The sequence below is a fragment of the Momordica charantia genome, assembly GCF_013281855.1.
Source record: "Momordica charantia cultivar OHB3-1 chromosome 2 unlocalized genomic scaffold, Mcharantia_2.0 BLBB01000002.1, whole genome shotgun sequence".
Classification (NCBI taxonomy): Eukaryota; Viridiplantae; Streptophyta; class Magnoliopsida; order Cucurbitales; family Cucurbitaceae; genus Momordica; species Momordica charantia.
Window position 1 is genome coordinate 20,119,721 of NW_028275160.1, and position 11,824 is coordinate 20,131,544.

The following is an 11,824-nucleotide window of genomic DNA, read 5'->3' on the forward strand; positions in this document are numbered from 1 at the left end:
TCAGCAAGAGACCAAGTGTTGGGACTTTCTCTACATTTAAAAATATTAGAGATTCGTGCAAGCGCACACGGTCATAAGTAATACTTGGGAGCAATCTAAGGTCGAAAAAGCAGGGACTTGTTGTTTTCAAAACAGTTTTTATGAAGTGAATGGTTCAAATATGCAATTATGGTTTATGAAGAAAATAATGATGAAATGTTGTTGTTTGGGGTTTTAAATATCAAGCAATTTAATAAAACTCAACCTCCTTGTCTCCTACCTTAGTTTCGATGTAAAATATGGAAAATACACACTGTTGGAAAAATGCACCGGCGCAATTCTAGTATTTCTTTGGAATTTGAGTTATACTCTTTCACTACCACTTTTGATTGCTGCAGAAGCTAGGGTAACCTACAATCATATGTTTATGTGTGATTACAATCCTAGAGAATATTTATCAATTCATTTGCATTATGGGTCAGACGGCCTATGTCTAGGACCGTGTTTTATGCGCTTATGTCTAAGGCACATCCCATATTGGTTTCCAATTATTTTACCTAACTCACCATTTTTGGAGTTGGGCTTTGGTGTATAAATCAAAATCCCACTCACCAAATGGAAAAAAGACGTAAAAAGAAGTTTTTAGAAATCAACCAAAAAAAGTACCAGGCACAATCTAGGCAAAATTAAGTCCCGAGTGTGTTGAAAATCAAATCCTTTTGACCAAGGCATTCCACAAAGAGGTTGATAGCTAATTTAGTGCATGATTAAAGAAAAGAAAGTGCACGAAAACATAAAGGAAGTAATTTTCATTGAATTAAAACGAATAAATAAGTCGTACAAGGAGTTATTGCTTTACCATATTCTCTTTCGAGCGTGAGGGAAGTGTAAAGTCGCTAAAGAACTAAAGAATAACAAAATAAATGTAGAACTTGAATTAAAAGCAACGGTAAGCAATATGAAAATACAAGGAAATAACAACTAAAACATAATTCGAAAGCATATGAACGACTTCTACAACGAAGGACGAAGTAAATGAAGCTGAAAACAAGCATGGATAAGATGATTTGAAGTCGAGGGAGAGACTCCCTTTTATAGGCCCTTGAGTTGGTCGAACTCCCCATATTTTTAGGTGGAAATAAGTTGAGATTCACTTAACAACCCTTTTTTGACTTAGACTCACGATTGTAGCTTGATTCAGACATGTTGGAATGTCACCCTTGTCCTTCATTAATCAAAACATACGTTTTGGAAAAGTTGGCAAAATTGCTCCAAAATTGCCCCAGGCGCAATTTTCTTGCAAAATCTGGAAAACTGTTATTTTCTTCGAACTTTGACCATGTTTTTCTAATTTTTTTCCCTAAAGCACCATATATTGCAATTTATCTAGACATGTTCTATGCATGTTCTACTTTAAGAATATGTAATTCTTTTTGTTTAATAATGATGGGAAATTGTTCAAAATTGTGGACAAATAGGCCTACCGACACACATTTCTACAGTAAAAAGTCAACCCTAACACAGCCCCAAACTTAGAAATTTGCTTGTCCTCAAGTAAAGACAACAACTAACATGCTAGAAAGATGAATGAGCAACAATCCAAAGATTCTAAGTAAGTGAATCATATACGTCTCAAGAAGGACTCCACAAGCCAAACTTCCTAACTTTATTCTCAAGCCAATATACCATAAACCATCTTTTGTTTAGAAAAAATAAAATTATTCTAAATCATCTTCTTTTCTAAAACAAAAAACTTGTTACAAAACCAAGGAATATGCACACTTCCGTTTTGATTCAAAAAGTTTGACATCAAGAAGACACATGGACCGGCTACTAGCCCCTAAGGTTTTCCATACACTAACATCGAATTCCAACCACTGCCGCTCATAGAAACTCTTTATGTAGTGACCTGACATAAAATGATGTCGATAATGGTTTTCACGAAGTCACCTTAATACGTAGGCTCCTACCCTCCAAGATGCTAATGCCACCCATTTAAAGATAAATGAATGTCTACAGTGGGGCTTGCGAAAAAGTAAGTGCATTTTCTTGCCGCTCCTGTTTCTTACCACACTTGTCTTTCTCTTACTTTTATTTTTCTTTTCTTTCCCCGACTCTTATTTTCTCTCAAGACTCTTTTTTTACTTGACTTTTCTTCTTTTGAACTCTTTTTTTTTTTTTTAACTTTTCTTTTGAAAAAATTTATTGCATATGACTCTTTTTTTTTAGTAAGACTTTTTTATTGCTTACATTTTCTTTTTGACTCTTTTTCGAAATGTAAAAAACATTGTCTTTCTAAAATAAAAAGACACAAACTGTCCCCCCCAAACTTAAGGGAAACAGTGTCCTCACTGGGGAAAGAAATTGTGAGACGCGCAAAATTTTGGCACAAAAAGGACAAGGACTTCCAAAGAAATGAAAAAGTTTAGGTTTCAAAATAAAAAGAAGCAGAATACAGTTTTATAAACATAACAAAAAGTGGAAAATGACCAATGACTTGATCATCAAACTAGGAAATCTAACTTATTCATGCACTAAAGTATCGTCATTGATATGATACAAAAACAAAGAACAAAGGAAAGCTTTTCATTAAAAAGATGAGCAGGCTGAGAGTTTAGAAAAGATGCGATTGAATAAGCTAAGAACAAACTCGTAGCTAGAACAAGGAAGAATGAAAATCTTTAATTTAATGCAGAAACACAACTAATAGCAAATCATTCCTAACAGTACAACATCCCAACAATGATCCTAGAACTAAAACTAAGCTAAACAACCTAACAAACAAACTGAAAACACAAAAAACAACCTAAACAACTAATGTACAAGATCAATATCCAAAACATCCAATAGACAAGTAAAAAGAGAGAGATACTGCCCTAATCATTACCATCATCATCCGAGCAATCATCACCGGTGGGTCGGGAAGAAGAAGGTAAATTGGCCATAAGCTCATCGGGGAATGAAGGTGCTCCATCACCGTTTAACTTTTTTAGAAACTCACATATGGCATGTTGAGTAGCCAAGAGACTCTCGTACTTGTGCCTTAACTCGTCATATTACTCCCTAGTCACCACTCCTAAGGTTTTGGGATCCACGGTGGTAATGGGAGAGTCTTCCTCCTGAACGATCTAATATCACCGAACTCTCCTTAGGGACGTGATTGGCTTCTTGGGCGTTACTACATCCGCATCATCAGCCTCCACTCCCGCCTGCAAGCATAATTCTGTTATTAATCCAGGAAAAACAAGGGGACCTACCATTTTCTTCGAGGAGCTCCGAATTTTGTTCCTTATGAGTTCGCCAAAATTGAACTCAACGATCTTCATCATAATGTACACCTTTATCACCCTATTGCGTTTAATGGAGGAATAGTAAGAAGTGGGGATCAACCTATTCTTCACAACATACGTCCAAATTGTTGCTTGTTCATTCATGTTAAGGGTCTTTAGGGAGAGCTTCCCTGTTGTTGAGATGGTACATGTCTTGTGTGGTTTACAAATAAGTTGACGTGCCTCTTCTTGGGTGTGTTGCCCTAAACTCGTAGTTTGTATTTTGTAAAAACAAATGTCTATTTAATAAAGTTTTATTCAATAAATTTGTTGTTGAATCATAGCTCTGCATTGTCCAAAATCCAATAAACTAAACATCCAAGGTTATTTTTGATGTAATCGGGACAATATATATACTGGGTATATAGTTGATATATGGGGTATATACCCCTGATATATGAATGGATAATGTCTCGTGAATAACCTAAAGGGTCTATAGTATATGGATAAAGCTGGGTACCTTATCCTGGCAACACTATGGATACGACCCACTCTGTAAAGGTTACAGACGACTCGATCCAAGTCGTTCGTGTGGAGACATGCGAGTGGGGGTATCCTATACAATGAGTTTGTATAAGACCGGACCGCGAAATAGACAATCTTTAGATGTAACACCGTTAACTAATAGATTGCCATTTCTTAGGATGACCAGGCCACTCATTCTCAATCCTGAGTGAGTTATGAACTCCTGCCCGTGAGGGCACGTCCTTTGATTTGTATGGGTGAGAGTGGCCCGAGTCGCCGACTCAACATTCGTACCATTTTGGGGACGAGACCGAGTGGGGAGCTGGGAACATAACTTCACAAGATGGAATTCACTCCTCCCCGACTTTAGGGGAGTAGGTGAGTGTTCCCTTAAATGCTGACTCCGGGACTTGAACAATGGGCCCCACCCTCTCATTGGCCGAGAGGAACTTTCGGTTATTGGTTGGACCATAACCGGGTTGTTCATTAGAGGAGCAGTGGTGTTCGAGGAGTAAGATGTAACTCAGGGGTAAAACGGTAATTTGACCAAACTTGAGTTACGAACACTCGTGAAGGATTGACTCGTCATTAATGGTCATATATCCATGGACACGAAAACATTCTGCAGTGAGAAGAGTGAAACTGCGGGTCTTTAGTGGAATGACCCGTAGTTAACGAATCTAGATTAACTCGGTCAATGAGTTTGACCGATTAATCTTGCATCGTTGGAGCTTCGGATCTGTAGGTCCATTAGGTCCCCTTGCTAGCTCATAACGGGTAATACGAGGATCAAGTTTTTGGAAGAATTTGAATTGTTCAAATTACTTAAGGGATTATATGTATATTGATACATTATAATATATAGTTAATTATAAATTAAAACTATATATTATGAGACAAACTATTTGAATGAGATTCAAATAAAATTAATATGAATAAGATTCATATTAAAACTGTAGGTTAAAAATAATGTGCATAAGATGTACATTAGAACTATAGGTTATACGAGAGAAATGTTATAGAATATGATTCTATTTTTGTGATAAATAATTAAGTGTTAATTATTTATTTGATTTATATATGTATATATATTAATTATTAATTGGATTAATAATTAATAATTATTTATTAATTAATATGATTAATTAATAAATTAATTTTTATATTTTAATTATTATATATATATGTTATATATATATATTAATTATTTATATATATATATTAATATTATTAATATTAATAATATTAAACTCTTTGGAGGGGAGTGGGAGGTTAGTGTGACATGGAGACTTCTGTTTTGTTTTTGCAGTTCTGCAAAAACACAGAACACATAAGAAGAACGGCTAACCCGTTTTCTCTCAATCAAGAAGAACTCTCTCAAGCTCTCCTTGCCGTTCCAAACGATTGCTCCCACCAGCACGATCCCAAGACCCAAGAGGATAGCGAGGAAGACACAGTGGTGGTGTTCGAGGGAAACTCGTTGAAGAAACGTTCTTCAAAGGTTCGAATTTCCCCTGTATTTTTCTTCTGTAAAATTCGATTTTGTATCCCGAAAATCAGCAACGAAAATCCGCTTCCACTCCGGGATTCACATCCCTTCAATTGGTATCAGAGCTAGGTTGTAGTTCTGATTTTTTGGGATCAAAATCGCTGAGTTTGGTGGGTGATTTCATATTTTCGAAATATGGGTTTGCGGGTTGGAAAATTTTCGGTTTTTGGCATTTAGATAGCGTGTTTCTTCGTGATTTGATCATGTAAGGGCCCGGTGTTTTGGGAATTTAGTTTCTGTATTGTTTTTGTAAGTCCGGGTCGCTCGAAAGTCGTTCGTGGCATCGGATTAGGCGAAAGTTGCAGAAAACAGCGAAGAAGACGAAATAGACTGCGCAGACAGTGCCATGGCGCTGCGGGACAGCACACCGCTCCACGGCGCTGTCCTGGGTGTTTTCAACACGGTTCTGAGGCTCCGGTTCGCGGTTCGAGGGCGTATGCAGTCGGTTTTCTTATTTTTTATTATTTCGTTTTCTTAGGGTGCCAAAAACCGTTGCAACTTTGCTATTTAATTATTTTATGCATTATGAATGTATATTTAAATTAAAAGCATATAGCATATTGTATGCCATATAGTTTTAAAATCCCACCATAGGTTACATGCATAATATGTATGTTTGACATATAGTATGTATGTATGGTCATGCATCATATAGTTATGAATGTTATAATGTATGTATGCATGTTTTATTTTCATAATTAATATAAGTGTTGTATTAATTAGATGAAAATAAAGTTGCATTGAGCATGACATTATTTTGGATAATATAATTGTTATATTAATGTATGCTTTCAATGCATGTTTATAGTTTTAATTTCTTAAAATTTTATAAGATTTATAAAATGTGGTACATAGAAATTAAAATCTATAATAAAGAGTTGCATGCAAACATAAGATCTAAGTTAATTAATTTTAAAGGGGTTTAAAATTATTTAGACCTTAGGTTATATCTTCTAATGTGATTAAGGGGTAGTCTTTTATTTTGTTTTAGCTAGGTTTAAAATGAAATAATAAAAGACTAAATATAAAATGTTGTGTATAAGGGAACCCTGTCTAAGGAAGGTTCTGTCTAGGTTGAGGTATTTAAGCTGACCGTAAGGGAACACCTCTACCTGGGAACCGACCTGGGGGTTGAATTAGTCCATATTTTATATACAAGCAATAATGTTGTTGGTTTATTAAAGTGTTTAACGAACTAAAACATTATTGTACAACTTCCGATATAATAGTTATGTCGGGCCGACTAAAAATACACTTAGTTAATTTCACTTAGCCGGGATTTATCTAAGTAATATACCCTAGTCTTAGAATACTAGGTGGGAGCAAAAGAGAATATGTAATATACAACGTATATATTTGATATACAAAGTATATATAACATACTTTACTATCTCTCTCACGTTCTCCTTTAAATTCACGCTGTGAGTTCCATGCTCGGCCTCGTGTCGCCCTGGGTGCGGCCTCTCTACGGAAGTTGTTTGCATGGTTCAATATCAAGGTGAATGGAGATAGTGTTCATAGTAAGTGGGAGAAGGACGTGTGACAACACATCCTACGGTCTCCGCCATTGGTTTGCACCGTGAGGTTTCATACATGACCTGCGTGTCGTCCTGGAGCGACCATCCCTACGGAGGGTTCATTGTATGGAAATCAAAACCAAGGCAAACTCCAGAAATGGATAGGAGTCTCTTAGGTTTTGCTCCAATATTTTCCTTGCATATGACAGGATTATTGGGGTGGACCTCTGAGGTCCGAAAATGTTGGGTCACACTTATGAGGAGTTGTTAAGTTAGTTAGCAATTTCCTGACCAAATAAAAGATGACTAAAATTTACAGGATTAAGAGTTATTCTGGTGTAAAATTTAGTTGTAATGTCTCAATTCAGTGAAGGAGTACTTGTCCGCCTTACGGTGGTTGTTGTTCTAAATCACTGAAGCATCGTTGCAAAACAATTCTGTTAGGGTGTTTAATTACTTGTGCTAAATTTTCATTGGGTTTAAAAGGCTAATGCATGAAACTAATATATATTTGTTTTTACTTTCAGCATGTCTACTTCTATTATTGCACTCTTAGCCGCGCAAAGACTTAATGGCGAAAATTACAAACAATGGAAGTCAAACCTAAACACAATTCTCGTGATAGATGATCTTAGTTCGTCTTGCAAGAGGATTGTCCTCAAGCTTCTACGCCTAACGCCACTGTGGCGGTGCGCAACGCCTATGACAGGTGCATCAAGGCCAATGACAAGGCCAAGGTCTACATCTTGGCGAGTATATTTGATGTGCTTGCCAAGAAGCACGAGGACACGGTCACCGCTAAGGAGATCATGGACTCGCTGCAGAGCATGTTTGGACAACCGTCCTCACAGGTGATTACGCTTGTTTACATGCGTAAAAAGAAGGTTTTAGATGCTGTTTTTACAATGTTTCAGCTTTGTTTCGGATTTTTCTCGATCGTTTGAGTTCCAATTCATGCAAAATTCATATATTATGGTTTGTGGTTGGCTTATATTGTATTTATGACATTTTAGGACCATTTGGAAGTGCAAATTAATCAAAAGAAGTAAAAAGACGAAAAAAGCATCATGGGAGGCGCCAGGCGCCTGGGAAGCCTGCAGAAAAACTGGTTTTCTTCCAACTTTGCCCTTAATGAAACGCGTCTTCCAATGCGTTTTGGTGGTTCCAACCGATGCATACGTGTAGAAGAAGTGTTCCACTATCAGTTTGAGCACGATTTGGTCAGTCAAAAGAGTTAGAAATGGGTGATTCACCATCGTTTTAGGACCTACCTAACCAATTCTGCACAGCTATAAATTCCAGCAACTTCTCCACCAAAATCATCAAGCCTTGCTTCCTTCTCTTGATCATTTTTAGTGTTTCTTTGTTGCTTTCTAAGTACTTTTGAGTTGCTTTCATTAGTTACTTTTGGTTTTTAAATCCCGAGCACTTTACATTCCTTTATTGAGCTTGTTTTGTTTCCATTTGTACTTAGTCATTTTCTACTTATTCAAATATATAAAAATCTAGCACTTTGCTTATTCTCTCTTTGCCTTTACTTTATTTTTAGTTAAGAGAGTTGTGTTTTTGGAGGAAAGAGCACGTGACACTCCCCCTTGCTTGAAAGAGAAGGGCGAAGCTCTCAATCCCGATAAAAACTCTCCGTTAGTTAACTTTTGTTTTTCACACATGCATTCCACATTCAACCATTTTACTTGCTGTATTTTCTTCAATATGTCTTTCTAAATTCCCGTTTGTAGCCTGGTTATGGATAGTTAGCCTTTTATGTCTAAAAAGGGTTGCTAAAAAGAAGTGTTTTTGCTTTCCATTCATTGCTCAACATGTTTTCCCAAAAAGTTAGGATTTAGAGAAGGCCACTATAAGTCTTAACAAGTCAATAACGAAAAGGTTGCTTATTTGCATTCTTGAGTGGTTAAACCGAGGAGAGGAGCGCCTTAGACATAAGGGTTCCGCTTAAGTAGCCTAGACATAGGACCTTAACCCGAGGTTGCGACTATTTCCATCCTAAAACTAAGATATCTCTCATAATAGACATATTAGGGAATGTCTTAGGACTTTGAACTTGCTTAGACATAAGTCAAGTGAGAAGCGTAGTCGTTGGTTTCTAAAGTAAAATGTATATTGTCCTTAGCATGTTCTTGATTCTTTGATGGCTAACTTGAAGTAATTCGGGCTAGGTTTTATTATTATAAGTCCAAATCCCAAATCCAAACCATTATTTGTGACCACTTCCCATTTTACAAGAATCACTCATTCCAACATTCACTATTCTTTAAAACTTTAGAGTTTGGAAATTGTTTAGAAGTCCTTGAGGATCGATACTTGGATACTCCGTCCATTTTATATTACTCTGACAGGTGTGCGCTTGCATCTATATAATTGTTACCACGCTTAGTGCGTGCGTTCAGCATAAACGCCCAGTCAAGTTTTTGGCGCCGTTGCCGGGGACTTTAGTTTTAAAATTTATTTTCAAATTCTTTTAGTTTTTATTTTTGTGAATTGTTGTTGGGTGTAATTTCCATCCACCGTTTTTGTTCTATATTTTTGGTCGTTTATCTCACAAGGGTAAGTTAAAATGCATGAGCACAAGATCTTTTCTTCTACCCCTTGACCCTGAGATTGAGCGGACCCTTCGAAAAACTCGAAAGGAGCAAAGACTTCGAAAACAACTAGAAAAGCAAAAAGAGAGAGAAGGTGAAATTAGTCCTGAAAGTGAGGTAGAGAGTACGAGCACATCAATGGCAGATATTCCACCTCGTGATCCGGTTGATCCACCTGCTGTTAACGATAATATGAGGGATCATGCGAGAAATGATGAATTCAACCATATCCAGATGGCGGACAACAGAGACGTGGCAATGCGAGAATATGCCGCCACGGCTTTTCAGAACTTTGATTCAGGGATAGTCAACCCTATTCCAGCCTACGCAAACTTTGAGCTTAAACCAATGATGTTCCAAATGTTGCAGACAATTGGACATTTTGGAGGGCAGGAACATGAGGATCCACATGATCATCTGAAATCATTCATTCAAATTGCAAATGCATTTCGATTACCTGGTATAACAGACGATGCTCTGAGACTAACACTTTTTCCATTTTCTTTGAAGGACCAAGCTAGAGCATGGCTCAATGCATTTCCACCGGAATCCATCACCACATGGGGGTCGTTAGTGGAGAAGTTCTTAGCAAAATTCTTCCCACCTACTCGCCACGTTGATATCAGAGAGGAGATCATCTCCTTTAGACAGTATGATCGTGAACCTGTTCACGAGGCGTGAGAGAGATTTAAAGAACTAATCAGGAAATGTCCGAACCATGGCTTGCCGGCATGCATCCAGATAGAACATTTCTTTAGAGGTTTAGATCATCCTACTAAGATGATGCTAAACAATGCCGCCAACGGAGCCTTTACAAAGAAGACATTCAACGAGATAGTTGACATCCTAAATGACTTAGCTTCACATAACGAACTATGGTGTTCGCAAAGATCTAGGGCAGCACCAAAGAAGCAAGATCCAGCTGGAGTTTTGGCTCTGGACATTGCGACCTCGATGCAAAAAGAGATGGTTACAATGAACCAGAGGCTGAAAGAGATGGCATTGGGAATAAAAAATCCATTAGCCACGCCGATACAACCTGTGCAGTCGGATTATTGCACTCCTGCCCCTGTTTGCCAAGTCAACGATCTCATTTGTTCATTTTGCAGTGAAAACCATATTTATGATAATTGTCCACATAACCCTGCTTCTGTTTTTTATGTAGGACATGGGAACAATAGGAACTTTAACCCATATTCGAACACCTACAACCCAGGTTGGAGGCACCACCCTAATTTCTCATGGGGAGGACAAGGAGGTTCGAGCGGTTTTAATCAAGGGCAGAGCCAACAGAACAAGCAGCCCTATGTTCCACCTACACAGCAATACATCCCACCACCGCAACAGCAGTACAATCAGAGAACACAGACTCCACCAGTTCAAACTAACAACTCAAATCTTGAGAATATGATGAAGGAGTACATGGCCCGAACCGACGCAGTGATACAATCCCAAGCGGCATCAATGAGGAATTTCGAGACCCAATTGGGACAGCTCGCCAATGAATTGAAGAATAGACTACAAGGTTCTTTTCCAGGCCATACTGAATTACCAAAACGAGAAGGGAAAGAACAGTGCAAAGCTGTCACCCTCAGGAGTGGACTGGCATATGATGGACCAACAATGCCAACAACAGATGTACAGATTCCGTCCACTGAACCAATTGTAAAGATACCAGAAAATCCAACAACACCAGAAAAAGAGAATATTAGAAAAGGTAATGAGGACACCCCGAGTGTTCCTCCACAGGTACAGCCTTCTTTTACCCCTACTCCCCCGTTTCCACAAAGATTAGTTAAGAAAAATAATGATTCCCAGTTTAGAAAATTTTTAGATATTTTAAAACAACTGCATATAAATATACCATTAGTAGATGCTCTAGAACAGATGCCAAATTATGCTAAGTTTTTGAAAGATATAGTTTCTAGGAAGGAAAAAATAGGAGAGCATGAACTGGTAGCCATGACAAAATGTAGTAGTGAAGCTGTAGGCAGCCCGCTACCCATGAAATGTAATGATCCTGGCAGTTTTACCATTCCATGTTCCATAGGAGGAAAAAACTTAGGTAGGGCATTATGTGATCTAGGCGCTAGCATTAATCTTATGCCATTATCTGTTTTCAAATCTTTAGGCATAGGAGAAGCTAGACCTACTACGGTTACCCTCCAACTAGCAGATAGATCTATCATAAGACCTGAGGGAAAGATAGAAGATGTTTTAGTCCAGGTGGACAAATTCATTTTCCCTGCGGACTTTATCATTCTAGATTGTGAGGCAGACTTAGACGTTCCCATTATTTTGGGAAGACCATTTCTAGCCACTGGGGATACAGTTTTTAATGTGAGGAAGGGAGAAATTACAATGAGGGTAAATAATGAAGAAGTT

The 11,824-nt window shown here is 37.7% G+C and overlaps 1 non-coding gene across 1 annotated transcript; it reads right to left on the reverse strand.

The window, feature by feature from the left end:
- Positions 1–10,057: 10,057 nt before the first annotated feature.
- Positions 10,058–10,164, reverse strand: LOC148213002 (small nucleolar RNA R71). Its single transcript, XR_015789577.1, has one exon. It is a non-coding gene; the product is annotated as a small nucleolar RNA R71 (small nucleolar RNA).
- Between the last annotated feature and the right edge of the window lie 1,660 nt (positions 10,165–11,824).